This window comes from Rana temporaria, chromosome 9, assembly GCF_905171775.1.
Source record: "Rana temporaria chromosome 9, aRanTem1.1, whole genome shotgun sequence".
NCBI classification, from domain to species: Eukaryota; Metazoa; Chordata; class Amphibia; order Anura; family Ranidae; genus Rana; species Rana temporaria.
In genome coordinates this window covers 101,445,073-101,472,034 of record NC_053497.1, presented here as the reverse complement: position 1 = coordinate 101,472,034, position 26,962 = coordinate 101,445,073, and the positions used below count along the sequence as shown (strand labels likewise).

The window sequence follows — 26,962 nt, the reverse complement described above, 5'->3', positions numbered from 1 at the left end:
ATGTAATGGGACAGGAGATTGGTCGGTGTATAAAATGGGACAGGAGATTGGTCGGTGTATAAAATGGTCGGTGTATAAAATGGGACAGGAGATTGGTCAGTGTATGTAATGGGACAGGAGATTGGTCGGTGTATGTAATGGGGCAGGAGATTGGTCGGTGTATGTAATGGGACAGGAGATTGGTCGGTGCATTTAATGGGACAGGAGACTGGTTGGTGTATGAAATGGGACAGGAGACTGGTCGGTGTATGAAATGGGACAGGTGATTGGTCGGTGTATGTAATGGGACAGGAGATTGGTCAGTGTATGAAATGGGACAGGAGACTGGTCGGCGTATGAAATGGGACAGGAGACTGGTCGGCGTATGTAATGGGACAGGAGATTGGTCGGTGTATGTAATGGGACAGGAGATTGGTCGGTGTATGTAATGGGACAGGAGACTGTATCCATCATTCAGGTGTTTATTCAGTGCACATCACAGGGACGCTGCGTTATGAAGTGCTCCTATCACAAACAAGGCATTATCCCCAGTCTATGCGCAGCCACGCCGAGTCTGGCGTGAACTGGCTATGACTGAAATTACAAGGCACTTTTGTCCCGCGGACGTACTCTAGGTGGCGTTAGACAAGGCTCCCTCTGATAGGCCACCACAAGCAACATGGCGCCCACCCGACGTCACGGTAACGCGGTAACATGCGTACTCTCGCGCTACACCACCATTCTGTAAAGTCGAAGCCACGCCCCTCCCGCTCACTTCCGGGCTGCCTTCGTAACAATGGAGAAGATGGCGGAGTGAGGATTTCTTTGGGCGTAGGAGCCAGAAAAAGATTGGACACCGGAGCCAGCGGACTCTCCTCGCGGTATGTACACCGGGAGACATTCGGGGGAAGCCGGCGCTCCGGACAGAAGATTTATTATCGAAGGGGAAGGGTGGCTGTAGAGGCAGAGTAGGCCTCGTCGGGTGTGAAGTTGCGCGGTGAGCCGTACGAGATGCCGAGGCTTTTCTGTGGTCGGGTAGGCCCGAATAGTTGGGAGCTGGGTTGGCCGGAGCAGGCAGCTCTTCGACATTAGCTGAGTCACGTCTAAGTGTGAGCGCCGCTCTTATCATGGACGCCGAGTGTGTTCTGTATAATGGACGCCGAGTGTATGGAGGGAGAGAGATGGCGGAACTCGGCTTAGCATCGCCTGTCCTGTGTGTGTGATCCGGGCTGTCGGTGTACATTCCGGACTCTCATGTGCTCTGTATGCCGGGGATGATGTCAGGGAGCCATGATGATGACCGCAGTGTGTCTCCTGTACAAGGCCGGATATGGAGAATCACGTTCTGCCCAGTGATCCGGATTGATCAGTTAAAAAGGAGTGCCCATGGCAACCAGTTCCATGCCTAGTATGAAGGATTTTGTACATGGCAACCAGTTCCATGCCCAGTATGAAGGGTTTTGTACATGGCAACCAGATCCATGCCCTGTATGAAGGGTTTTGTACATGGCAACCGGATCCATGCCCAGCATGAAGGGTTTTGTACATGGCAACTGGATCCATGCCCAGCATGAAGGGTTTTGTACATGGCAACCGGATCCATGCCCAGCATGAAGGGTTTTGTACATGGCAACCGGATCCATGCCCAGCATGAAGGGTTTTGTACATGGCAACCGGATCCATGCCCAGCATGAAGGGTTTTGTACATGGCAACCGGATCCATGCCCAGCATGAAGGGTTTTGTACATGGCAACCGGATCCATGCCCAGCATGAAGGGTTTTGTACATGGCAACCGGATCCATGCCCAGCATGAAGGGTTTTGTACATGGCAACCGGATCCATGCCCAGCATGAAGGGTTTTGTACATGGCAACCGGATCCATGCCCAGCATGAAGGGTTTTGTACATGGCAACTGGCTTTCAGCTGTGATGTCTCAGGATCACCTTAGGAAAGGCTTTTTTCACTGTTAATGACTTTTATCAAATCCCATCCTGCCATGGCAGATTGTACATGTACACATAGAATTATTTATTTCATTGTCCTCTCAGGATGCCCGAGGGTCAGATCTGCTGCCCCACAAACTGACAAGTGACGGCTCGGCTTTATTCGTTATCCACACATAAGCAGTCTGCTCTACCTGGCAGCTCGACAAGAGTGTAAGAAAGCCGCCTCCGCATGTGTGGGTAAGGATTGAAAGTGGTTGTAAAGTCAGGTTTTTTATATTGAGGCATTCTATGCATTAAAGCATAGCTTCATCCAAAAAGGATGTTCTGCTTTAAGGACTTGTTCCCTGCTCGAACAATTGGCACCTTTTAAGGGGGGGCAGGTACCCACTTCTCACATCTGTTTAAGAAATGGAAGTGCTCTTCTCCTCCCTTCCCCATTGCAGTCTTCTGGGACACTGACAGGTCCGAGAAGACTGCATCCCTCATTCACAATGCGCAGTGCGACTCACGCATGCACAGTCGGCACCTGGCTGTGAATCCGCAAGCTGTCAGTCGGGTGCCCATAGTGAAAATGCCAGGAAACAAAGACAGTGGGTGAGACTGACTGGGGTGAGCACACCACTGGATCGTGGGACAGATGAGTGGCTGTTTTTTAAAAGTCAGCAGCTACAGTTTATGTAGCTGCTGACTTTTTTTCCTCAGGAGACTGGAACTCCTCTTTAAGGCTGGGTTCACGACAGTCATCGGACTTTCATCCTACTTTGCTCTGCGACATCAGTCCTACATCTATCCGACTTTCATGAACAGGATCTGACTTTGTGATAGTCTGGCTTTGACCAATCAAAATAATCCCAGTGTGAGATAAATGTTTAATGCTGCTGTAATCACCATGTTGGATGTCACAAGACGGATGGTAAGGACAAGGATCCTACTTTGATCCGACTTCAATGATATTCAATGGGCTGAAGTAGGATCAAAGTCGGACCAAAGTAGTACATGGCGCATTTTCAAAGTCGGACCGACTCGTGTCGGACCAGTTAAGACAGCTCTCATAGGGAAACATTGATTTTCATACGTCATGAGCTCCCAATGTCGGAGCGTTTATCGTACCAGTGTGAACCCGGCCTTAGATAAAAAAAAAAAAAAAGATCTGTGTGCCTCTGCCCCCCTAATGCTTACCTCAGCCCACTCTCTCTCCAGCAATGTCCACAAGTTCGTCGGCCATCCGTGTCTCTCCTGATTGGCTGTCAGTTAGCTAGCCAATCAGAAGAGGGGGGGGGTGCACGAGTGCCGAACCAGGGCTCAGTGTGAATGGATTTAGGAAGCTGTTACTCTGGTACTCCCATAGCAAGGGGCTTGCTGTGGGGGCACTCAACAGGAGGGGGGGAGGGACGGACCCGAGAAGAGGTGGATCTGGGCTGTTCTGTGCAAAACCACTGCATAGAGTAGGTAAAGCCTCATACACACGATCTTCTTCTTCTTTTTTTTTTTTGTGTATTTTGCTCCGAATGGGCGTTGTCCCTGAACTTGGTAAACATAAACACGGCAGGCTTTTTCAGCCAACAAACACGAACGTAGTGACGTAATGGACGTACTACGTGGTTTTTCTGCTCTTTACTGCCACCCTTTGGGCAACTTCTGCTATTGTCTGATCTTTAGCATTGTTTCTGAGCATGCGTGTTTGTACTTTGGCCTGATGGACTTGTGTCGGATTAGCTGACGTATGACATTTGTTGCCGGAAAGTTTGTCTGTTCTCACAGCGAACATTTGTCTGATAAAAAAGCTAAAAAGTTTGTCCGATGGCACGTACGCACGGTCGGATTGTCTGATCAAAAAGTTCTGATCATGTGTATGGGCCTTGAGTATAACATGTTTGTTATTTTTAGAGGGAAAAAACAAGACTTTACAATCGCTTGAATCCATGGAGTCACTTGTCGGTTTCTGGGGCCGCACATCCGAACCTGATATCTGCAGGACAGAGAGGACAGTGGAATAAGCATTCTATTACAGGATGGAGCCCAGCGAGTTAATGTACTGGGGATGCTGTAATGTAGACCACTTCATTAAAGGGGTAGTAACCCCTTGGGGTCCATTCACATGGGCATTCAGTCTAGACTCTAGATCCATCTGTCAGTTTCAAACTGAACCGCAGTGTATGTCTTTGGGCAGGCAGATGTAAACAGACTTATCTGTTTACGTCTGAGTCTGTTTATGTCCTGTCTACATCCTTTTCCAATTTTTTGAGTGTAAGTGGATGTTTTCTGTTTATAGGCAAGAAACGGATATGAACTGATGTAATCGGAGTTAATACCGATACTTTTTTTTTTAAATGTGTCCCCATATGCAGCCATGTCCCCCCACATATGCAACCCTGTCCCCCCACATATGCAGCCATGTCCCCCATGAATCCAGCCTTGTCCCCCCATACCTAGATTCCGCCGCCGCCGCATGGTTAATCTGCGTGCGGGGAACATCACAGCTTTCATTTGAATAGCTGTAGTGTTCCCCGCTGCGCCGCGTATAGACACTCCCCCTTGCTCGGGATTGGACAGATCACACGTCCAATCTCGAGCAAGGGGGAGTGTCTATACGCGGCGGGAAACACTACAGCTATTCAAATGAAAGCTGTGATATTCCCCGCACGCTGTTTAACCATGCGGCGGCGTTGTTGCGGTATGCGACGGCGGCATTCGTTGCAGCGGCGGGGGGTGGGTGAGTATCGGATGAGGCATCGGGGGCATTTGCGGGAGTACAAGTACTCCCGCAAATACTCTGTATCGGTACCGATACTGGTATCAGGACAACCCTAATTTCCACCCTTGCACCCAAATTTAAGAAACCCCATTGTTTCCATTCACACAGCATATCTAAAACAGGGTGCGACAAACCCCAGGTCGCCATGGCGACAAGAAGTTTCATCCTGGTGCCTCCCTAATTGCCCCCCCCCCCCCCCCCCCGGCTATGTACCCAAGGCTACGCTTGCCCATCTGCGGGACCATAGTGGGTGCCTGTAGGTGGAGGGAGGAGAGCGGACACGCATCCTCTCTCCTCCCCTTCTGATTGTTGACCCAGAAGTGATGTCACTTCCAGGTACCTGTTGGCAGCTTCCCCGGCCAGGAAAGAATGTAATGCAGTGGAATGCATTACATTCAGTTGAGCACAGGCGAGACATTGGGGGTCTTTTAGACCCTGGATGTCTCATTAAAGAGAACCTGTCGCCCAAAAAAAAAAAACATAGGGAACTTTTTGTACCCTTTGTGATGCAAAAACTATTTTTATTTTTTGTCAAATTGTTACCCCCAAGTACATAAAATACCCCACATAAACACACGTACAAACGCACACATTTGGGCGCCTATGCCTGAAACCAATTGCGATAAACATGTTACCGCGCATGGCGGAATGAGTGGGATGGATCGCGTCAGGCAGTGTACTTTATGAACCAGGCAGGCTCTGCCTTTGTGACTCCAGGAGAGGAAGAGCACCCAACAGAGCGACGGATGATGTAATTGGAGATAGAATGCAGAATCGTGAACAATGCTGAATCTCAATGCTGCGATTATATTAAATACCCTTAGCCATCGCAGCTCCAGGCCAATCACAGCTTAGGAGCCCACAAACCCGGAAGAAACTGGGGAAAGTGTCAGCGATCTCGGCAGTGTTCGGGTGCTGCTGAGAGCTTCGTTCTAAGGGAAGTGTTTCATAATGGTCTAGTATGCAATGGATACTGGCTCATTATGCCTTTGTCTTGCAGTTTTTTTTTTTTGGAGGGGGATGGGGGGGTTGCAACCGCTTTAACGCATAAGTTCACCTTCGGGAACATGTTCCACCCATAAGATTTGTTAGTAAAAAAAAAAACTGGATCCTAACTTTTTTGACTGGCTCCTAGATTCAAAACAAAGAGAATTTAGTATATTTCTTAGCTTTCTAGTTGTTTCTTTGAAGCAGGATTATATCGTACATCATAGGCAGTATAACTTGCTGCATAGGTTAGTTAGTTGTCTTGATGCATTAACATCCAGTGTTCCACCCAGGCCTTGAGATCTTTGCACCCTTTGTTAGGACAGATGTGCACATCTCGTTCAAAGCGAATGAGATCTGTAAGCGCAATACAGACAGGGCTTATTATGGTAAATGTAACTCTCCAGCCCGCCTCTTAGCATTACATTAAAGGGGGAAGCTAAGTTAGCTTTTTATAAAAGTTTTGCTGCTTAAAATCATGGGCAATGTTTTAAAAGTTTTTTTTTTTCTATGTGAGTGGGAACATGCAAGCAAATATAATGTAGGCCATGGGAGCGCCATCTGTGGCCCTCCAGCTTTTGCTGAACTACAATTCCCATCATGCCTCTGCCTTTTTGGAGTCATGCTTATAACTATCAACCTTGCAATGCTTCATGGGACTTGTAGTTCTGCAACAGCCGGAGGGCCACAGGTTGAGCACCCATGATGTAGGCGTTATCCCAATTTAGCCACAAAGGTCGAAATGCACTTTTAACACATCCCCCATCTTGCTAGTGGCGAAAGATGGCTTCTCCAGTTCTGGGAGGGCGCCCATGATTGATGTCCTCCCAGAACTGTGTGCCTGCTGGGACGCACATCGGGCATGCTCTGTGACTGCTGTGTCCTTTGGAGCCATGTGGGGCCCCTCCGTCAGGCATGTGACTCCTCAAATGCCTGATGAAGGGACCCCACGTGGCTCCAAAACGTTGCACTCTCTTTGTGTTGTGATCATGCAATAAAACATCCGTTTGGATGCTATTCACGTTGTTCCGTGGTGTGCTGTCAAATATTTCTACTGTAATGTATACCAGTATCCAGCTGGTTGTTGCTACAAGCACCCAAACCCAAGAGCGGATCCAGGAAAGTGTGCGATGGGAATAATGAAGTATGCTGTGTCCTTTTGGGCACAGCTGATCGGATATCAGTAAAAGGCCAATCACAGCTGATGACATGTAAACAGACTTGCCGGTTATTGGCATTCCTTTCCTCGTATGCTGCCTCTGTGTGAGGAAAGGAGAACCAACAACCAGCCAAGCTGACCAGGCACAGCGAGTACTTTGTTTATACTGATATTAAAGGGTTAATTAAAGGACCATTTTTTTTTCTTTAACAAACATGTCATACTTGCCTCCACTGTGTAGTTCGTTTTGCACAGAGTGGCCCCGATCCACGTCTTCTGGGGTCCCTCGGCGGCTGTCTCTGGTCCCCCCCGCAAGAACTCGCCACATTAATGTGAGAGAGCTTGCATGGTGATGAGTCCTTGCGGGCACGCTCCCGTGATACAGCGAGCGGCCATAGCCGCTCACTGTATTACTCGGCGCCCCGTGTCACTGGATGTGATTGACAGCAGCGCCAGCCAATGGTATCAGATGTTTTTTCACCTTCATGCATAGATTGCATGAAGGTGAAAATGTGTTTTCCTTTTAAAGCGGATGTGCCATGGGAAAATAATATTAAAAGCCAGCAGCTACAAATACTGCAGCTGCTGACTTTTAATATTAGGACACTTACCTGTCCTGGAGTCCAGCGCCGATCGCAGCAGAGGACGAGCGATCGCTCGTCTCTCTGCTGCTCCCCCCGCCATCCACGCTGAGGGAACCAGGAAGTGAAGCGATGCGGCTTCACTGCCCGGTTCCCTACGGCGCATGCGCGAGTCGCGCCCGCCGATTGGCTCCCGCTGTGTGCTGGGAGCCGAGTGTTCCCAGCACACAACGGGGGGGCGACGGGATGTGACGGAATGCCCGTCTTTTGCCTGTGAATGCCGGGCCGGAAGTGGGTGCAAATACCTGTCTTTAGACAGGTATCTGCACCCCCCTCCCCCCTGAAAGGTGTCAAATGTGACACCGGAGGGGGGAGGGTTCCGATCAGCGGGACTCCACTTTAGGGTGGAGAACCGCTTTAAGGCAGTTTATCAGTTCTCATCGGTAAAGAAGAAAAATTACTTATGTGCAAAAATGTTTAACTAAGAATAATTTTGTTAATTTAAGATCTTCGTTTAGCAGAAAACAAAAAATGGTGATTGACTGCTTTCTGACCACCTCATGTAGGGGTATGGTGGCAGAATGGCTCTCCTGTGCCGGATCACATACCTAGTACGTGGTCCATCACTTCCAGGTAGGGGGTGCGTGCTGTTATTAGACACATCACAAGCCAATCAGCGGGTGCCGGCCAATGGATGTGTGCCGAAACCTGCCGAAAGGCAAGGAGACACACAGAACAGAGCTCTGCCCATGTGAACAAGGCAGAGCTCTGTTCTGTCAGCAGGGATGTGGTGGATTTTGTTTTGCTGCAAAGCAGGGAATAAAATACAGCACATCCCTTAGTAAAAACAGCACATAGTGAGCACAAAAACACTGGTTAGGCACACATTTAACCCCTTTGTTTAACCCCTTCCCAGCCAGTGTCAGTAGAGTGACAGTGTATATTTTAAGTAGGTAAGATTGTTTTTTCAGGGCTGATATCGGGTGCCGATATTCTGTACATCTGTCACCCAGATGCAGCGCGCCACTGTCACCCGCCATCTCCCTGTCAGAACACAATAGAGTTCCGGCTCCTCCTAAACTGTGTGTGTGTGTGTTTTTTTTTTTTTTTTTTTAAGCCCTGCTGGGTTGAACGGATGCTAGGCATTCCACTAACCAGTGCACTATATACCGTATTTATCGGGGTATAGCACGCTCCCGCATATAGCGTGCACCCCTAAAGTTGCCCCGAATTCCTGTGGAAAAGTTTTTTTTTTACTTAGTTTTGGTGTCTTGCGCGGCGTCCGTCTGCGGCTTCGGGTGTCCTCTTCGTCGGGTCCGGCGTCCTTCTGCGGCGTCCTCACCGCTCGTTTCCCGCGCCGAGTTTGAATACTACGCCGACATATACAGAGCGCAGTACACTCGTGTATTGTCGGCAATGCTCGGCTACTCTCGCGCTGACGTCCAGGACGTCAGCGCGGGAGGAGCAGAGACTGCCCGACAATACACGAGTGTACTGCGCTCGGTATATGTCGGCGCAGTATTCAAACTCTGCGCGGGTATCGGCGTATACAGCGCACCCGCGTTTTTTTCAGGGCAAAAAAGTGCACGGTATACGCCGATAAATACGGTAAACACTATGTAGCCTCAGCTACTTATATTATACAGCACTGTGTTCTGGGTGTGAGATGAAACCTTCCTGTTTTACACCCAAAACAAATTAGTCGGGCTGAGCAGCAATCAACCATTCATATACCGCTTTGTATTTGGTGAATAAATAGAAAGCTTCCTCTGATTGGATAAGGTGGTCGGATGTCACAATCTTCTATTCAGCCAATCAATGGAAGCTTTGTATTCATTCAAAGAATACAACTCTGCATATGAATTGCTAAACACCGCTCATCTTGACTGTTTTGTTACAGCTGTTAGGAAGGTCTCGGTTCGCACCTGGAACACAAGGCTGAGCTCTGTATGTAGCGGAATCTACATACAGTTTATGTAGTGTGCCCAGTGGGCGTACCTGTTGGTGTGTGAAATAGTTCTTTTTGGGCCATCTTCCTAAAAGTGACATTTTTAAGGTGGCGTTAAACCCATCTATTTTACGGTTTCCCAAATAGTTTTTCAAATATGAAGTTTTTTTATTAAGGCCCAACATGGGCGAAGAGAAAATCAATACAAACATGTAAAAAGGAAACATACAAAAGGCAATAGGAAGGGGGGGGGGGGGGGCACGGCGGGGTCCTGCGCATTCACCACATAGAGAAGCATTGGATGGCAAATCAGCAAACATCACAGATCGTGACCCTATAGGGCCGCATAAACCCGCCACCAGTGAGACCCCCGCACCCCAACGACCGAGGTCCCCGAACCCCGGCTGCCCCCCCGAAAACATGGCGGGGGGCAGGACGGGAGGAGGGGGGGCCCATAGCTGAGAAAATGGGGCTGAGGGGGGAAGGGAGTGGAAAGCATAGTGGGAGGGGGGGGGGATAGCCAGGGGTAGGTCCTCGGGGGAGCCCGGTCTGGGTCAGGACTGCCCCAAGAACACTCCACGCAAGAGGCAAAGGCTTCCTCAGGAAGTTCCTCTTAGGTGATATTTTGTTGGCGTGCAGAAGGCAGAATGCCGGGTCATCCGGTATATTGTAGTCAGTAAATTTCTGAATCGTAAGCCTGACAGTAGACCAGAAATGTGACAGTTTGGGGCACAACCAAAATATATGCAGCAGCGTACCCCTGTCCCCTGGGTAGAAGGTATGTAAGGCATGTGGGGTTAGGTACCACCTAGTCAGGAGCTTATAGTTGGTCTCCTGCACCTTCGTACATATGGAGGTCTTCAGGGCAAATAAGATAATACGCTGGGACTCACATGGGGTAAATGTGCGATTGAGGTCTCTCTTCCACTTAGTCAAATAGGTCAGGTGCGCATTGTCCGTCGGGGAGGTCAGGAGGTTGTACATGGTGGATAGTGTCCTTGGGAGCGCACCCTCTTCTGAGCAATAAGCCTCGAAGGTGGTAAGTGATTTGGCGAATCCCTGCGGGTTAGGCAGGGACACCAGAAAGTGTCTCAGTTGAACCGCCGTCCAAAACGGCAGTTGAAAGGCACCCCTTTCATCTCGCAGCTCCTCTAAAGAGGGCCAATGGTCATTCACCAGAAAATGTCTGACTTGCGTACGGCGCAGGCCTCTAAAAAAGCTCCCGACCTGGGGGTCAAGACCTGGCGGGAATTTGGGGTTCCCTATGATCGGGTATAGGGGGGAGCTAGACATGGATAGAGCCTGTTTGGACAAATAGTTACATTTAAGGTATGCCTAGAATGGGAACTGTCACAGTTGCTTGTGCGCAGAACTAAACTGTTAAAGTGGAGCTCCACCCAAAACTACTGCCACATTTGGAACCTTGTGTGGGGAAGGGGTACCTGAGTTTGCTGCGTGAACTGACCCAGAAGTTTGACCCAACCACCCTCCTTCCCTGGCAGTCTTCTGGGACACTTCACAGGTCCCAGAAGACTGCGGCTCATTCATAAAGCGCAGTAGGAAGTTGTGAAGCCGCAAGGTTTCACTGCTGTTTTCCTTTAGTCAAGATGACAGCACCAGCACCCCATAGCTGATTCAAGAATTAGCTTGGATGTGGTACACTGCTGTATGCCTGGACAGGTAAGCGCCCTAATATTAAGACCCTTTATCACAATGAGGCGATTTTCAGGCACTAAATGGCTAAAAATAGCGCCTGAAAAACACTTGCAGCCCAAGTGTGAGAGCCTTGCACACTGGAGCAGTGCGCTTGCAGGATGAGAGAAAAAGTCCTGCAAGCAGCATCTTTGGAGCGGTTTAACAGCATTGAAGTGCCACTTTTCGGGCGCATTTAACCCTTTCTTTGTCTGCTAACTGGGGTTTAAAGGGCCCTGCTAGCAGCCAAAAAGCATCCTTCGATTTTGCTTTTAAATGTCCTTATTTCTTCTGAGAAATCCTCACTTCCTGTTCTTCCGTCTGTAACTCCACACAGTAATGCAAGGCTTTCTCCCTGGAGTGGAGTGTCGTGCTCGCCCCTCCCTTGGACTACAGGAGAGTCGGGACACCCACTAACACATAGCTCCTTTCTCTATCTGCAATGTAGAGCGTCCTGACTCTCCTGTAGTCCAAGGGAGGGGCGATCACGACATTCCACACCAGGGAGAAATCCTTGCATTTCGGTGTGTAGTTACAGACAGAAGAACAGGAAGTGAGGATTTCTCAGAAGAAATAAGGACATTTAAAAGCAAAATGGAAGGGTGAGGTAAGTGAAGGAGGACTGCACTAAGGTAAAGGAAGCTATTTAGGGAAAAAATTGTACCTTTACAACCCCTTTAACATGTTATACAAGTCCTTCACTCTTTTGTGTGTTGCTCTACTGCACTTAGAAGGCGCCATTCTATTATTTTCATGGCAAGTTGTCTTCATACTATCACTAGTGTGGTACAGCATCAATCATCTTATACCTGGCGTGGCAGTGATCAGGGACACTGGTGACTGTGTGTGTGTTAAAACATTTTTTTTTTTTTTTTTCATACTGTGACCAGAGCAATACATGACTTTTACCATAGTAACACTATATTACTCTGGGAAGGTGATCAGATTTTTTTTTATTTAAAAAACAAAAAAAACACTGATTCCCTAACCGTGAATTTCACTTTTATAAGCAACAATTTTTTTCTGAATAAAATCCATTCATTCGGTTTTTACTATTGAGATTAACTGTGTTTGACCACAGGTAAGCACATGCTACAGTTGGGCAGCGACTGGCCCTGTGTGTACCATAACTGTGACCAATTACAGCGCTCCACACAACAGTGCACAATGAATAGAAGCCATCCACTGTGTACAGTTGTCATGTGATCTGCTGTGAATGGTCACAGCGATCACATTGTACCGACTGTGGACCAGTCATGCTCTGTGTATGGTGGACCTAGTGGGTGACAGATCCGCAGCAGTGCGGCCTAATCCTGGATGGACAGCCTATAAGGTCCACCAAGAATGACTAATGTCCTGCCCAGCTGTCAATTTACTGTAGGCCGGGTGGAAAGTGGTTAAAGCTGAGCGTTTAGTACCACTTCCTGCCCGCAGTACGTCATATGACGTCCTTGACTTTCAGTGGGGATGCCATCAGCTGCAGGTATCATTCAGATGTCCTCATTTTTTTCTGCCGGCGGTTCTGTGCACTGTAAGAACAATTGTAGCCACAGTTCCACCTCTTGATTGTTCTTGGAGGGGACATCCCTCCCAGTGCTTCTCCGCGCTCTCCCGTAGAAAGAATCTGCCGGAAAAGAAGAGCATACAGATTTCCGGTGACCAGCTGGTCACCAGTCATCTCTATGATCGTCGGAGGCCCAGACGCGACGTTATGACGTTACGTCTGAGCCACGGATGTCAACAAAGCGGCGAATTTCGGCTTTCCAGCCTGAAGGAGAGATGTGGGGTTTTATAGACCCCATATTGCTCCATAAAGAGGACCTGTCGCACACCATTCCTATTACAAGGGATGTTTACATTCCTTGTATTGGGAACTAAAGTGTAAAAAAAAAAAAAAAGGCAAAAATAAACAATTGATTTTTTTTCTTTTTTTTTTTTAAAAAGCACCCCCTGTCCCCATGTGTTTGTGCACAGAAGCACACACACACGTCCCGCCCACATATGTAAACGCCGTTCAAACCACACATGAGATATCGCCGCGTGCGTTGGAGCGAGAGCAACAATTCTAGCACTAGACCTCCTCTAACGCTAAAAAAAAAAGTTTGGAGCCATTCCACGAGTGTGCGCAATTTAAAAACGTGACATGTTTGGTATCTATTTACTCAGCTTAAAGGGGTGGTTCACCCTAAAAACATTTTTTTTTTTTTTTTATTACAATGGCCCCCCACATTACAATACGATTAAGGCTATTATTATTTTTTTGAAGCTGTACATACCTTTGTACAGCATATTCACCCGTTGCGAGTCCCGCGGGAGTGGGCGTTCCTCACATGTCTGTGATTGACATTTTGACCAAAAACTAGCTCCGTCGCGTAAGCCGCATCACGGTTGGCGAAAGGAGCCGAATGGCGAGTCGGCGCTATACTGCGCATCACCGTTCGGCTCCTTTCGCCAATTGTGACGCGGCTTACGTGACGGGGGGAGCTCGTTTTTGGTCAAAATGTCAATCACAGACATGTGAGGAACGCCCACTCCCGCGGGACTCGCAACGGGTGAATATGCTGTACAAAGGTATGTACAGCTTCAAAAAAATAATAGCCTTAATCGTATTGTAATGTGGGGGGCCATTGTAATAAAAAAAAAGTAGTTTTTAGGGTGAACCACCCCTTTAACATCTTTCAGATTATACAAAAAAGGGTCAACTTTGCTGTTTTATTTTTTTAATTCATGAAACGCGTTTGAAAAATATTTGTGCAAATACCGTGTGACGTAATTTGAACGACCGCCATTTTTTTTTTTTTTTTTGGAAATTCTTTAAAGGGTTAGTAAAGGAAAACATTTTTTTTCCTTTAAAATAACAAACATGTTATACTTGCCTCCACTGCAGTTCGTTTTGCACAGATTGGCCCCGATCCACATCTTCTGGGGTCCCTCGGCGGCTGTCTCTGGTCCTCCCCGCAAGTACTGACCAGTCATGCAAGAGAGCTTGCGTGGTGGTGAGTAATTGTGGGCGCGCTCCTGTGATGCAGCGAGCAACCATAGCCGCTCACTTTATCACTCGTCCTCAGCGCGCGGCGTCACTGGATGAGATTGACGGCAGCGCCAGCCAATGGCAGTTGAAGAAAATGCCCAAATTGCTAGGAGATGTTGTGTTTTTTGCAGAAGTGGTAAACTTCTGGTACTTTTACTCCTAATATAATTTTTATTTAGTGTACACTGCCTGTGGTACAATGCAGTCTATTCTTGCTCATGTATGGCATCTGTAAGATAGCAAGAATGGAGCCAGGTGTCGAGATGTTTTGCAAGAGTTACCTCATTGGTGAGTGTCCAGTCATTGAGTAACAAAAAATCTGCAACATGAAAGTTGTAATGCTCTGCTTTATTAAAATGGGATTGAACCCATTGATTTAACTGTTTCCCACAGCATGCCGTGAATAACTCGTGTATACTTGTGCTCACAACCAAACCATTAAGTTGCTGGTGTCATTAGTGATCAAATGTTCAGCACCATGGCAACTGCCGATCAGCGACCAAGATAACAGCTTCTCTGGCTGTAAAGGACAGGAGGGTTTAGTTCCACTTTTAAGTTATGGCATGCTGGCAAAGTAAGAATGGAGTCTCTTCAGATTTAACAATTTTCTTTGATCCTGTAGTGACAGGCTAATTTTATAGAGGACCTTGCAGCTCCCACTGGAAATTCACAAATATTTAATAAGTAAAAGGTTGGGTATATCAGAAGTAGTCAAATCAATAATATATATTTACAAGGCCATGACAGTGTTGTCTTTGCTGCAGATGTTCCTCTGGTGCCCATCATGATGCAGCTCCAGATTTTGCGCATCCAGTTTGACAGACTCCTGTAATGTGAATATCCTACAAGGGTATAGGAAGCTGAAATATTGCACTCGGCTAGGAAAAAAATCTGAGAGATGAATCTAAGGCGGACCATACATTACCATACAATTGTTTTCTTCCAGTGGGGGGAGCTTTCCTCACTGGCAGAATGCAATGATCTCTGCCGTTGAACATGGCTTCCGGCAGTGATTGGACAAAACCTGTCAGGTTGGTTTAACTGAAGGCAATTGATGGATTGACTTCAGTACAACCAGCCTGCCCACAGACAGATCATAGATTCCTCCATTCATGCTGAGAAGCTTGGATGAAGGGAAGTCCTTTGTCAACTATTGTATTCTTACAGCTGACACCGGCATCAGATATTTAGGGCAGCAACATGGTGAGAGATGTGGCGGCAGCAGGTGAGAGGATGCCCGCTAACGGGCGCTGCCATTATGGATTTGAAATGACAGGTGCACTTAAAGGGGTGGTTCCCCCTAAAACAAATTTCTAACAATACATTCGTAAGACCCGTTACACTGCGGGTAGGCTGGCTTTTTTTTTTTTTTTTTTTTTTTTTTTTTAAGTACATACCTCGATCTCGGCGTTTCGTCCCTTGGCGGTGGGCGTTCCTAGTTGATTGACGTTCCTCCGACGGGCACATACGTGACGTCACGACTTTCCGAAAGAAGCCGAACGTCGCTGCGCAGGCGCCGTCTAGAGCCGACTCTATACGGCGCCTGCGCAATGACGTTCGGCTTCTGTCGGAAAGTCGTGACGCGCAGTATGCGCCCGTCGGAGGAACGTCAATCAACTAGGAACGCCCACCGCCAAGGGACGAAACGCCGAGATCGAGGTATGTACTAAAAAAAAAAAAAAAAAGCCAGCCTACCCGCAGTGTAACGGGTCTTACGAATGTATTGTTAGAAATTTGTTTTAGGGGGAACCACCGCTTTAAAATGTAAGCATTTATTCTTGCTGGTAGTTTGAAACTTTGACTTGCCGACCGCTGCATGCCGATTTACGCCAACAGAATGGCACGGGCAGGAAAATGGGCATTCCTGTGCGTCCCTTTGAATTTGAGGCTTAGCGGGCGCACACCATAGGAATGTGCCCCGCAAACTCTATGTTCGCCCGCGATTGCGGCAAGGAGAGGCAGAACGGGGAGATGCATTTCCCTGTTCTGCCTAGCAACATGACAGGGATCTACTGCTGTCATCGGGGTAGCAAGCCCATCCCCCTACAGTTAGAACACATACAGGTAACACATTTAACCTCTTGATCGCCCTCTAGTGTTTAACCCATTCCCTGCCAGTGTCATTTATACAGTAATTGGTAGCTCAGATCGCTGTATAAATGTCAATGGTCCCAAAATGGTGCCAACAGTGTCCGCCATAATGTCGCAGTCCCGATTAAAAATCGCAGATTGCCTCCATTACTGGTAAAAATAATTATTTTTAATTAGAATGCCATAAATCTATCCCCTATTTTGTAGATGCTATAACTTTTGCACAAACCAATCAATATATACTTATTGCGATTTGTATTCTACATATTTTTGAAAATAAAATATCGGCCTAAACCAGGGCTCGACAAAATCCGGCCGCCCGGTCGCAATTGCGACAAATTGTGACCTGGCTTCTGGCCGCAAAGCCGTGGCCTAAATTACCGGCCGGCGCGGGCCCGCCACGATCGCGTGGTGGGGTGCACGGAGATGCAGGATTGTAGCAACAAATTGCTGCCACAATCACGGGGGTTCCAGTGACAATGACCCTCCAGAGGCCTCATCCACTGCACTTCATCACATTGTACAAAATGGTTTTGTTCTGGCCTTCAGCAGAGAGAGATAAAAGCCTCTCAGCATGAGGACCAGCCAGGAAAAGCAAATAACCATCCAGAGAAGACTCGCTTAATATCTTTGCAAAACCAGACTGAGGGACCACAAGGACCAGCGTGAGCCCAACGTCAGCTGGGTTACCGCAGGAATCAAAGGGGATGGAAAAGTCTCTTGGTCTCCTGAGGAAATAGAAACTCTCGGAAGGTTTCAGGAGGGTTGTTGGGATTTGTAGTCCCTCAGCAGCTGTTGAGCTAGCCTTTATGTGAGCCCCCCAATCCCAATGATGGCCTCATACTAACACAGGGCTCGACAAAATATTGGCGCAATTGCAACAAAAAATTGTGACCTGGCGCCCGGGGAAGCTTAGGCGTACCTTTTGGGGGAAAAAATAACTTGTTTTAATTTAAAAAAAAATATAAACAGTAAAGTTAGCCCATTTTTTTTTTTTTTATATATAGTGAAAGATGATGTTAAGCCGAGTAAATTGATACCCAACATGTCGCGCTTCAAAATTGCGTCCGCTCGTGGAATGGTGACAAACTTTTACCCTTTAAAATTTCCATAGGCGACATTTAAAAAGTTCTACAGGTTGCATGTTTTGTTACAGAGGAGGTCTAGGGCTAGAATTATTGCTCTCGCTCTACCAATTGCGGCGATACCTCACATGTGTGGTTTGAATACCGTTTACATATGCGGGCGCTATTCACATATGCGTTGCTTGACGGGGCGCGTTTTTTGGCTCCTAACTTTTTTAGCTGGCTCCTAGATTCCAAGCAAATTTGTCAAACCCTGGCCTAAACTGTGGAAGAATATATATATATATATATATATATATATATATATATATATATATATATATATATATATATATATATATATATATATATATATATATATATATATATATATATATATTTAGTTTTTGGGGATATTATAGCAAAAAGTAAAACCTTTTATTTATTTTTTCAAAATTGACGCTTTTTTTTTGTTTATAGACCAAAAAGAGGTCATCAATTACCCCCAAAAGAAAGCTCTATTTGTGGGGGGAAAAAAGGACGTCAATTTTGTTTGGGTACAACGTTGCACAACCGTGCAATTGTCCGCTAAAGCGACGCAGTGCCGAATCGCAAAAAACAGACACTGCTCATCACCTGTCCAATACAGTCCCAATAGTGAAGCATGGTGGTGGCAGCATCATGCTGTGGGGGTGTTTTTCAGCTGCAGGGACAGGACGATTGTTTGCAATGGAGGGAAAGATGAAAGCGGCCAAGTACAGGGATATCCTGGACGAAAACCTTCTCCAGAGTGCTCAGTACCTCAGACTGGGCTGAAATTTTACCTTTGGACAAGACAACGACCCCAAGCACATAGCTAAAATAATGGAGTGGCTTCACAACAACTCCGTGACTGTTCTTGAATGGCCCAGCCAGAGCCCTGACTTAAACCCAATTGAGCGTCTCTGGAGAGACCTAAAAATGGCTGTCCACCAACGTTTACCATCTAACCTGACAGAGCTGGAGAGGATCTGCAAGGGGGAACGGCAAAGGATTCCCAAATCCAAGTGTGAAAAACTTGTTGCATCTTTCCCCAAAAAAATCATGGCTGTATTAGATCAAAAGGGGGCTTCTACTAAATACTGAGCAATGGTTCTGAATACTTGGGACCATGTGAGATTTCTCCTGTACTATGTCTGCAGTCTCTGACCATCTCCTGTATCATCTGCTAGAAGTGCACCAAATAGAAATTTTGCTAATAATATTGGCAATGTGTTTTAAGCAAGAGACTGCAGACATGATACAAGAGATGGTCAGAGACTGCATTTGTATTGATCTTTCTTGCACTGAAGCTGCCAATAATGGCCAACAATAAATGTATTTTAAATGTAAATTTAATATTAACCACTTCAGCCCTGGAGGATTTCGCTGCTCAATGATGGCTATTTTTTTGCGATTTGGCACTGCGTCCATTTAACTAAAAATGTTGTGGTCGTGCGACATGGCACCCAAACAAAATTGATGTCCTTATTTCCCCACAAATAGAGCTTTCTTTTGGTGGTATTTGATTAGCTCTGCGTGTTTTTTTTTTTTTTTGCGTTCTAAACAAAGAAAATTAAAAAAAGCAATATTTTTTACTTTTTGCAAAAATATATTAAAAATATATATTTTTTTTCTCGGTTTAGGCCGATACGTATTATTCATATTATTGTTTAAAGAAATTGCAATAAGCATATATTGATTGGTTTGCGCAAAAGTTATAGCGTCTACAAAATAGGGCATAGATTTATGGCATTATGGCGGCGATCTGTGACTTTTATCGTGACTGCGACTTTATGGAGGACACATTGGACACATATGATGCTGTTTTGGGACCATTGTCATTTATACTGCGATCATTGCTATAAAAATGCACTGATTACTGTGTAAATGACACTGGCAGGGAAGGAGTTGACCACTAGGGCGGCGAGGAAGGGCTTAAGTGTCCTAGGGAGTGATTCTAACTGTGGGGGGGAGCTGCGCTACCAGTGACACGACAGTGCCTGTCACTAGGCAGAACAGGGAAATTCCTGGTTAACATGGGCATCTCCCCTTTCTGCCACTCCGTGAAGACGATCGTGGGCACCCGGCAAACATAGGCATGCTCACCGAGCCGCACGGCAGCAAATTCAAAGGGACCTACAGGTACGCCCCTTTGCGCAGCCTTGCCATTCTGCCTATGTATGTATACTCGGCAAGTGGTTAAAAAGTTGAATGTAATACAATTATTTATAAAAAAATATAAATATTTTTTAAAAACGGCCATTTACCATTTCAGTTCTTGGCTTAGTGCATCCTTCCTTTACAGTCCCAACATTTTTCATTTTGGGGTGTGTGTGTGTGTGTGTGTGTGTGTGTGTGTGTGTATACAGTGCCTTGCGAAAGTATTCGGCCCCTTGAACTTTGCGACCTTTTGCCACATTTCAGGCTTCAAACATAAAGATATAAAACTGTAACTTTTTTTTGAAGAATCAACAACAAGTGGGACACAATCATGAAGTTGAACGAAATTTATTGGATATTTCAAACTTTTGTAACAAATCAAATAAAAAACTGAAAAATTGGGCGTGCAAAATTATTCAGCCCCCTTAAGTTAATACTTTGTAGAGCCACCTTTTGCTGCGTTTACAGCTGTAAGTCGCTTGGGGTATGTCTCTATCAGTTTTGCACATCGAGAGACTGAAATTTTTGCCCATTGCTCCTTGCAAAACCGCTCAAGCTCAGTGAGGTTGGATGGAGAACGTTTGTGAACAGCAGTTTTCAGTTCTTTCCACAGATTCTCGATTGGATTCAGGTCTGGACTTTGACTTGGCCATTCTAACACCTGGATATGTTTATTTGTGAACCATTCCATTGTAGATTTTGCTTTATGTTTTGGATCATTGTCTTGTTGGAAGACAAATCTCCGTCCCAGTCTCAGGTCTTTTGCAGACTCCATCAGGTTTTCTTCCAGAATGGTTCTGTATTTGGCTCCATCCATCTTCCCATCAATTTTAACCATCTTCCCTGTCCCTGCTGAAGAAAAGCAGGCCCAAACCATGATGCTGCCACCACCATGTTTGACAGTGGGGATGGTGTGTTCAGGGTGATGAGCTGTGTTGCTTTTACGCCAAACATAACGTTTTGCATTGTTGCCAAAAAGTCCGATTTTGGTTTCATCTGACCAGAGAACCTTCTTCCACATGTTTGGTGTGTCTCCCAGGTGGCTTGTGGCAAACTTTAAACAACACTTTTTATGGATATCTTTAAGAAATGGCTTTCTTCTTGCCACTCTTCCATAAAGGCCAGATTTGTGCAGTATACGACTGATTGTTGTCCTATGGACAGAGTCTCCCACCTCAGCTGTAGATCTCTGCAGTTCATCCAGAGTGATCATGGGCCTCTTGGCTGCATCTCTGATCAGTCTTCTCCTTGTATGAGCCGAAAGTTTAGAGGGACGGCCAGGTCTTCGTAGATTTGCAGTGGTCTGATACTCCTTCCATTTCAATATTATGCACAGTGCTCCTTGGGATGCTTAAAGCTTGGGAAATCTTTTTGTATCCAAATCCGGCTTTAAACTTCTCCAACAGTATCTCGGACCTGCCTGGTGTGTTCCTTGTTCTTCATGATGCTCTCTGCGCTTTAAACTGACCTCTGAGACTATCACAGTGCAGGTGCATTTATACGGAGACTTGATTACACACAGGTGGATTCTATTTATCATCATTAGTCATTTAGGTCAACATGGGATCATTCAGAGATCCTCACTGAACTTCTGGAGAGAGTTTGCTGCACTGAAAGTAAAGGGGCTGTGTGTGTGTGTGTGTGTGTGTGTGTGTGTATACATACGTACGTATGTACGTATGTACGTACATACATTTTTTATATATATAATTTACCCTTTCTGTGCAGTTGGTTTTGCAAAGATTGACCCCGATCCTCCATTTCTGGGGTCCCTCATCGGCGCTCCTGGCTTCTCCTCTAAAGTTCCCTGTTGGAGAATCACTCCTGCTGCTGCGTCTTTTGACACAGACAGCAGCACTCGGCCCTTGCTAGAATGCATTAAGGTGAAGGTTTCCTATTTAGAATAAGCTGTTGGGTTAGTAAAACTGCGATATCGGAATTGATTCAATCATACAGTTTGTAGCGTACATAGATTTGCAGAACAATAGGATAAAGGAATATTCCTAAACTATGGTTTATCTCATGGTTACTGTGAAATTGTGTGAATGCAATACAGAATATGCGGTCTCACACTACATAACCAAGCTCCATTTCATGCTGAATAAACTAAACGGGGGTGCCCAACCTTTTGAAGAGCAAGGGCCACTTAAGCGACTAGGTAACTGGTCGTGGGCCACAATGAGCGGAGCAGGTGGATGGCATGTCGGTGTCTGCTCTGCATATGCAGAGTAGACACAGCCCACTATACATTTTAGCGGATCGTATTGGTGGTTCGATTGATGTCTGCCACTACCTAGAGCTGTATGGAGGGTCCAATTGGTCGGACTGACTGTAAAAGTGGCCCATGGCTGCTTTCACACTTATGGCTTTTCTGCACTTTGCTTTTATTATATTCTGCAGGTTTGGTGCACTTTCAGAAAGCTCACCAAACTTGCAGGTAATAACAGAAGTCTTTGGCTCTGTGCAGGTAACCCGCAGGTACACTTCTCTGCATCTGTGGATTTGTTTGAAAGCCACCCAGTAACCACTGCAGAACAGATATGCCCATATAGACAGTGATTTTAGTAATAAACTGACCTTTAATAACGGTATTCTATTTCTTCCCAGAGCAGGAGGTTGCGGGCCACATCGGAGAGCTCCGTGGGTCACATGTGGCCCCGGGCCACTGTTTGGACACGTTTTCTGTTTTTCCTAGGTCTGGTAACTGTGGTTGGTGGACCCCCCTGCTCTGGCAACATCCAGTACTGGTTGTGGCCAAGTCCTGGGTGTGTTCAGTCCCTGATTTTTTTTTCAGCCAGAAGGGTTCCCTGTTGAGGGTACTTGCTTACCTGCAAAGGTAATGGCAACTTCCTTCAAGTTTTTCCCCAGCTCTGCTGGTGAAAACATTGTCTTCCTCGGCTTCACAGAGGTGTACCAAAATGGCGTTGGAGGACATCCGGTAACGCATCAAGATTGCGTCGGAACCGGAAGTCACGTGACGTATTTTCTGGCACCGTTTTCATAAGGAACACGTCGCAGTACACTGAGGACATGCTGCCCGGGACAGCAGCCTATTTTCCCTGGCCGATACTCACCAATGGAGCTTGAGGATAGGCCTGAGGAGGGAGCACCCCCTCGAAAGGAACCAGCGGCAGCCTCCGGTTCCCATACTACCCCCAAGGTAAGCCCTTGTCTGTGATTATGCAGCAGAAAAGTGGAAACTGTAGAGCCAGGCTGCCTGATGGGTATAAAAAGCTTTTTTGTGAAGATTGTATTCCATCTAGGGCTAGTTCAGAGACTACCTCTTTTAAAAAGTTAATGTCTTCTATGAAGGAGGTGGTAGCCTCCTTCCGGTCTTTCAGTGACAGGGCATGGCCTTTTTTTCGGATACAAAGTATATCGATCGTCCCATATCTGGACTATTTTCTGATCTTTGCCCAAGATCTGGCATCTGCAGTTGGTTTTGCGGACCTTTCAGGATCTAGGGTGGAGAGTCAACCAACGGAAGTCTTGTCTGGTACCCTCCCAGAACATACTTTTTCTGGGTTATCTAATAGACTGTTGCTCAGAAGATTTTACTCCCGAAAAGAGGTGTGTGTGTGTGTGTGTGTGTGTGTGTGTGTAAAATCCATTCCTCCATCCACACCATCAAGGTGGGTGGAGGAATCCTCTCCATTGGGCCATTCATTGTATTGAGAAAAAAATGTAAATATGTCCCTTCATCGGAAGCCAATCAATCAACTTCTGTTGAAGAGGGACTGCCACACACCGATTTTAAAATTGATCTGGTTCATCAAGGATTAGCCAAATTTTGACCATTGAATGGCTACACTTGCTTGGTAGGTCAGTCATTGGGGGGGAGGGTGTAATCAGTGCCTGCAGCCAGTCCGTGTATTCTGAGAGTAACAGGTGCTGTCCTCCTGACAGAACACAAGAGCTCAGCGGGTGAAAACACTGTACTAACATCAGGTTGTTGGTACAGCGGCTCCAACCGGGACTGTCAGATTTATTTTTTGGTTCAACCCAGTCTGGGTTGAGAGGGAAAAAAAAGACCTTATGCTGTGTTAACTAGGCTTTAATCCAAACAATTTCTTAGTTGCTCCCTTTTGGTCAAGTAAATAGGCAACTTCAAGCATTTTGTTATAGATGTGCAAAAATAAAAGTAATCCTGTCAGAATTTTACAGAGCTTTGTAAACTGTTCTGTGCCGCACAGAACTCTCGCAGTGTTATCAGCTCTGTCCAGTCTTCTCTGTGAACTACAGGACACCTCATCTCCATTGTATGGACTTTAGGAGGACGTGTTCAGTAATGCAAAATGAACTAACATGTTTTTACTGATGATATTCACTTACCAACGCGTTCTTAAAAGCAGATTATTATATTCTGTGTTACAAGTCTAAATGTGTAGTGCATGTTTACGCAGCTGTGAGAATGGCTCTATTGAAAACAATCAACTGTGTTTAGATCCATAATTAAAGTGGTTGTAAACCCCAACCACACATCTTGCACCTACAGGTAACCTAGAGTAAGGCTTAACTGTAGGTGCAAGAAATATCTCCTAAACCAGGGTTTAACAAATTTGCTTGGAATCTAGGAGCCAGCTAAAAAAGTTAAGAGACAGAAAACACGCCCGTCACGCCAAGCTCGTGCGCAGAAGCGAACGCATACATGAGTAGGGCCCGTATATGTAAACGGTATTCAAACCACATGTGAGGTATCGCCGCGATTGGTAGAGCAAGAGCAATAATTCTAGCCCAAGACCACCTCTAACTCAAAACCTGCAACCTGTAGAATTTTTTTAAACGTTGCCTATGGAGATTTTAAAGGGTAAAAGTTTGTCGCCATTCCACGAGCAGACGCAATTTTGAAGCGTGACATGTTGGGTATCAATTTACTCGGCGTAACATTATTATTATTATTGCAACGACCGCCATTTTATTCTCTAGGGTGTTAGAATAAAAAAAATATATATAATGTTTGGGGGTTCTAATTAGAGGGAAGGAGATGGCAGTGAAAAACGCATTAGAACTGCTGTTTTACTTGTAATGCCAATGGCCACCACAAGATGGAGCCAGAACACAGAAGGAAGCTTAGGCCTGCATAAGGCCGCAAAGCTGCGGCCTCAATTACCGGCGGGCGCACAGACACAGGATCCTTTGTCTCCGTGCGCCCCCACCTCCCCGCTGCACGATCGCGGCGGGCCCGCACCGGCCGGTAATTGAGGCTGCGGCCTTCTGCAGCCCTAAGCTTCCCCGGGCGCCAGGTCACAATTACTTGTCGCAATTGCGCCCAGGCACCCGGATTTTGTCAAGCCCTGGGTTATGTTCCTGTTCACAGGAGAGGACTAGGCAGAAACATGTTAGATAATTAAATACATGGTATTTTAAGAGTTGAACAGCCCCACCCAGGGGGTGGTCTCTCCAGTCATAACCCTCCTCCCTGCAGTATGCAGCCTCAGTTTCGTTCTGCCTAGCAAAGGAGGACGACGTATGGCTCCCTTTGGGCCCAGCGCCCTGAGGAGAAGTTTATTTTTTATTTTTATTTTTTTCATGAAGAATCTTCTATCAACTGTCAGCTCAGAGATAGTCTGGATATATAGATCCTTGTAGTCTACTCAGTCCGGCCAGTGAGCGTGAGCACACCGCCTTTGCATAGAGGCTGGGTCTGCCACGACATACCCCATGACTCCTGGGGTGGCCGGTGAGCTTTCCGCTCCGAGGTCCACATATGACTGCGCTGTGGTGTTGTCTCACTCACAGTGGACCGGGCCGACAGCTACCTCCATTGCGGTTGTAGCTCTGTCAGGAATGCGTCGGTGAGTCCTCGCTTGGATGGGTAAGTACAGTCTCTTCTGCTTAGGTGGGTTGGTACGGCTGGGGTCCTCTTAGGCTTTCACTGTTTAAATGCAGCGTTTCACCGCCATTTTTTGGGTGGTTTTCAGTTACAATGAAAACTCCCATTGGTGGCCATTTTGTCGTAGCCGCGCTATGGCGCAGCTTATATTGCGGTCAGCCATTTTACTGTGGCCGTGTTCTGAGCGCTCGGCGGCCATCTTTGAGTCTTAACCTCCTAGTGCTGGTTCCTACGGCGCACACAGGTCTCACAGATACCTCACATTTTTTTTTCCTCTCCACACGCTGTGTACTAAGGCCAGGCGGCGGCGCTGTGGTGAGTCCCCTGGGTAACCCCCTGGTCAGCGCAGCAAGAGGGTGGGTTCAGTCTAGCCTGGATAGGACTCTAGGAGCTTCCGTTTTTTTAGAGTCAGTATCTGGGTTCTTCCCCAAACATGCCTGAGGTGGCAGCTGGTGCTAGCACCTGGGATTCCCACAGACACTTTGTTAGTCCTGGACACTTTTGTTGCCAGGGTGGGAGCGGAGTGTGGACATAAGGGGGGTAAAAATGCCCCCGCTATCCCCTGGGGAATGCTCTGTATCAGACCGGGACCTAGCTGCGGCTCAGGTTCCCGGTTCTGTTTTATCTGGAGCCATGGACCAGGTACTTGGGTTGGTGTGCTTCTCGCTGCTATAAGGGACTCCCTTAAGCTGGATAGTACAGCTGGGCTTCCGCTGAGGGCTCGGTCTTTTTTGGGTCATACAAATTGGACTGCTCTGTGCAGGTTTTTCCTGAGGTGCCCTTCTTTGATCATTTTTATAGATGCGGAATAGGTAAAGCCTCAGAAGGCTTTTGTAGTCCATCACTGCCTGGCGGTTCAGGACCCCCTTTGAGAGCCTTATTTATTTATTTTAAGTGGGCTTCTCCGCGGGTGAACCCTCCGGTTCCCAGGGTGTATACCCACTCGCCCTATTGCGGGAACCCCTGCTCGTATGGATCTAACTGATTGTAGATCCGAAGCACTGACCCGTCACATGTTTACCGTGCTTGGGTCTGCCTTGTGGCCTATTGGGGCTCCTACTCTGGGGTCTCAGTCACTCACTGAGTGAGCATTTTGTACCAGACTGTGGAGAAGCGCAGGCTCTCTCCCGTAGTTATTAGGCTAGCGGACCAGCTGGTCCAGGGCCTTGTATATGTCTGGGATACTTCACTGGATGCCGCGCTCTTGATATCCAGGGCTTTTGTTTCAGAGATGGTTCTATGCTGCTTCCTCTGGTTGGAATGCTGGTCTGCTGACTAGGCCTCTAACATATGCCTTGGCGGATTTACCCTTGAAGGGTGGGAGGCCTTTTGGGTCCTCGCTGCACGACATTATCAAGGATGTCACTGGAGGGAAGAGCACTCTCCTCCCTCAGTCCTCCAGGGGGGGGGGGGGGCGGAGCCCTTCCTTTACCACGCCGAAGCGGTATTTTCGTCTCCCAGGCTGACTAAGGCTCAGCTGGGGGACTAAAACGCCCCTGGGTGCGTAAGCCGATCTCGCCAGCTCCCAAATCCGCCAATGTATGTAGCCTTCTCTGGGGTGGGAGGTCGGCTTTGCAGGTTCAGAGCTAGGTGCACCTCCCTGCTCCCCCCCCCCCTGTATCTCCCTCTCCTTCCAGCTCGTCAGTCTGCCCTGGGGCAGTATGGGACTTGCCAGGTTGCGGGGTAAGCTTATTTGTCCTGCAGGACCAGAGGT

General features: G+C 47.0%; 1 protein-coding gene across 2 annotated transcripts in view; it reads left to right on the top strand.

The window, feature by feature from the left end:
• The first annotated feature begins 731 nt into the window (after positions 1-731).
• RLIM (ring finger protein, LIM domain interacting) overlaps positions 732-26,962 on the top strand; it is a 52,483-nt gene continuing 26,252 nt past the window's right edge. For both annotated transcript variants that reach the window (XM_040323986.1, XM_040323985.1), the window contains exon 1: positions 732-860. The gene's annotated coding sequence lies outside the window, so the exon portion shown is untranslated. The remainder of the gene's footprint in view (positions 861-26,962) is intronic.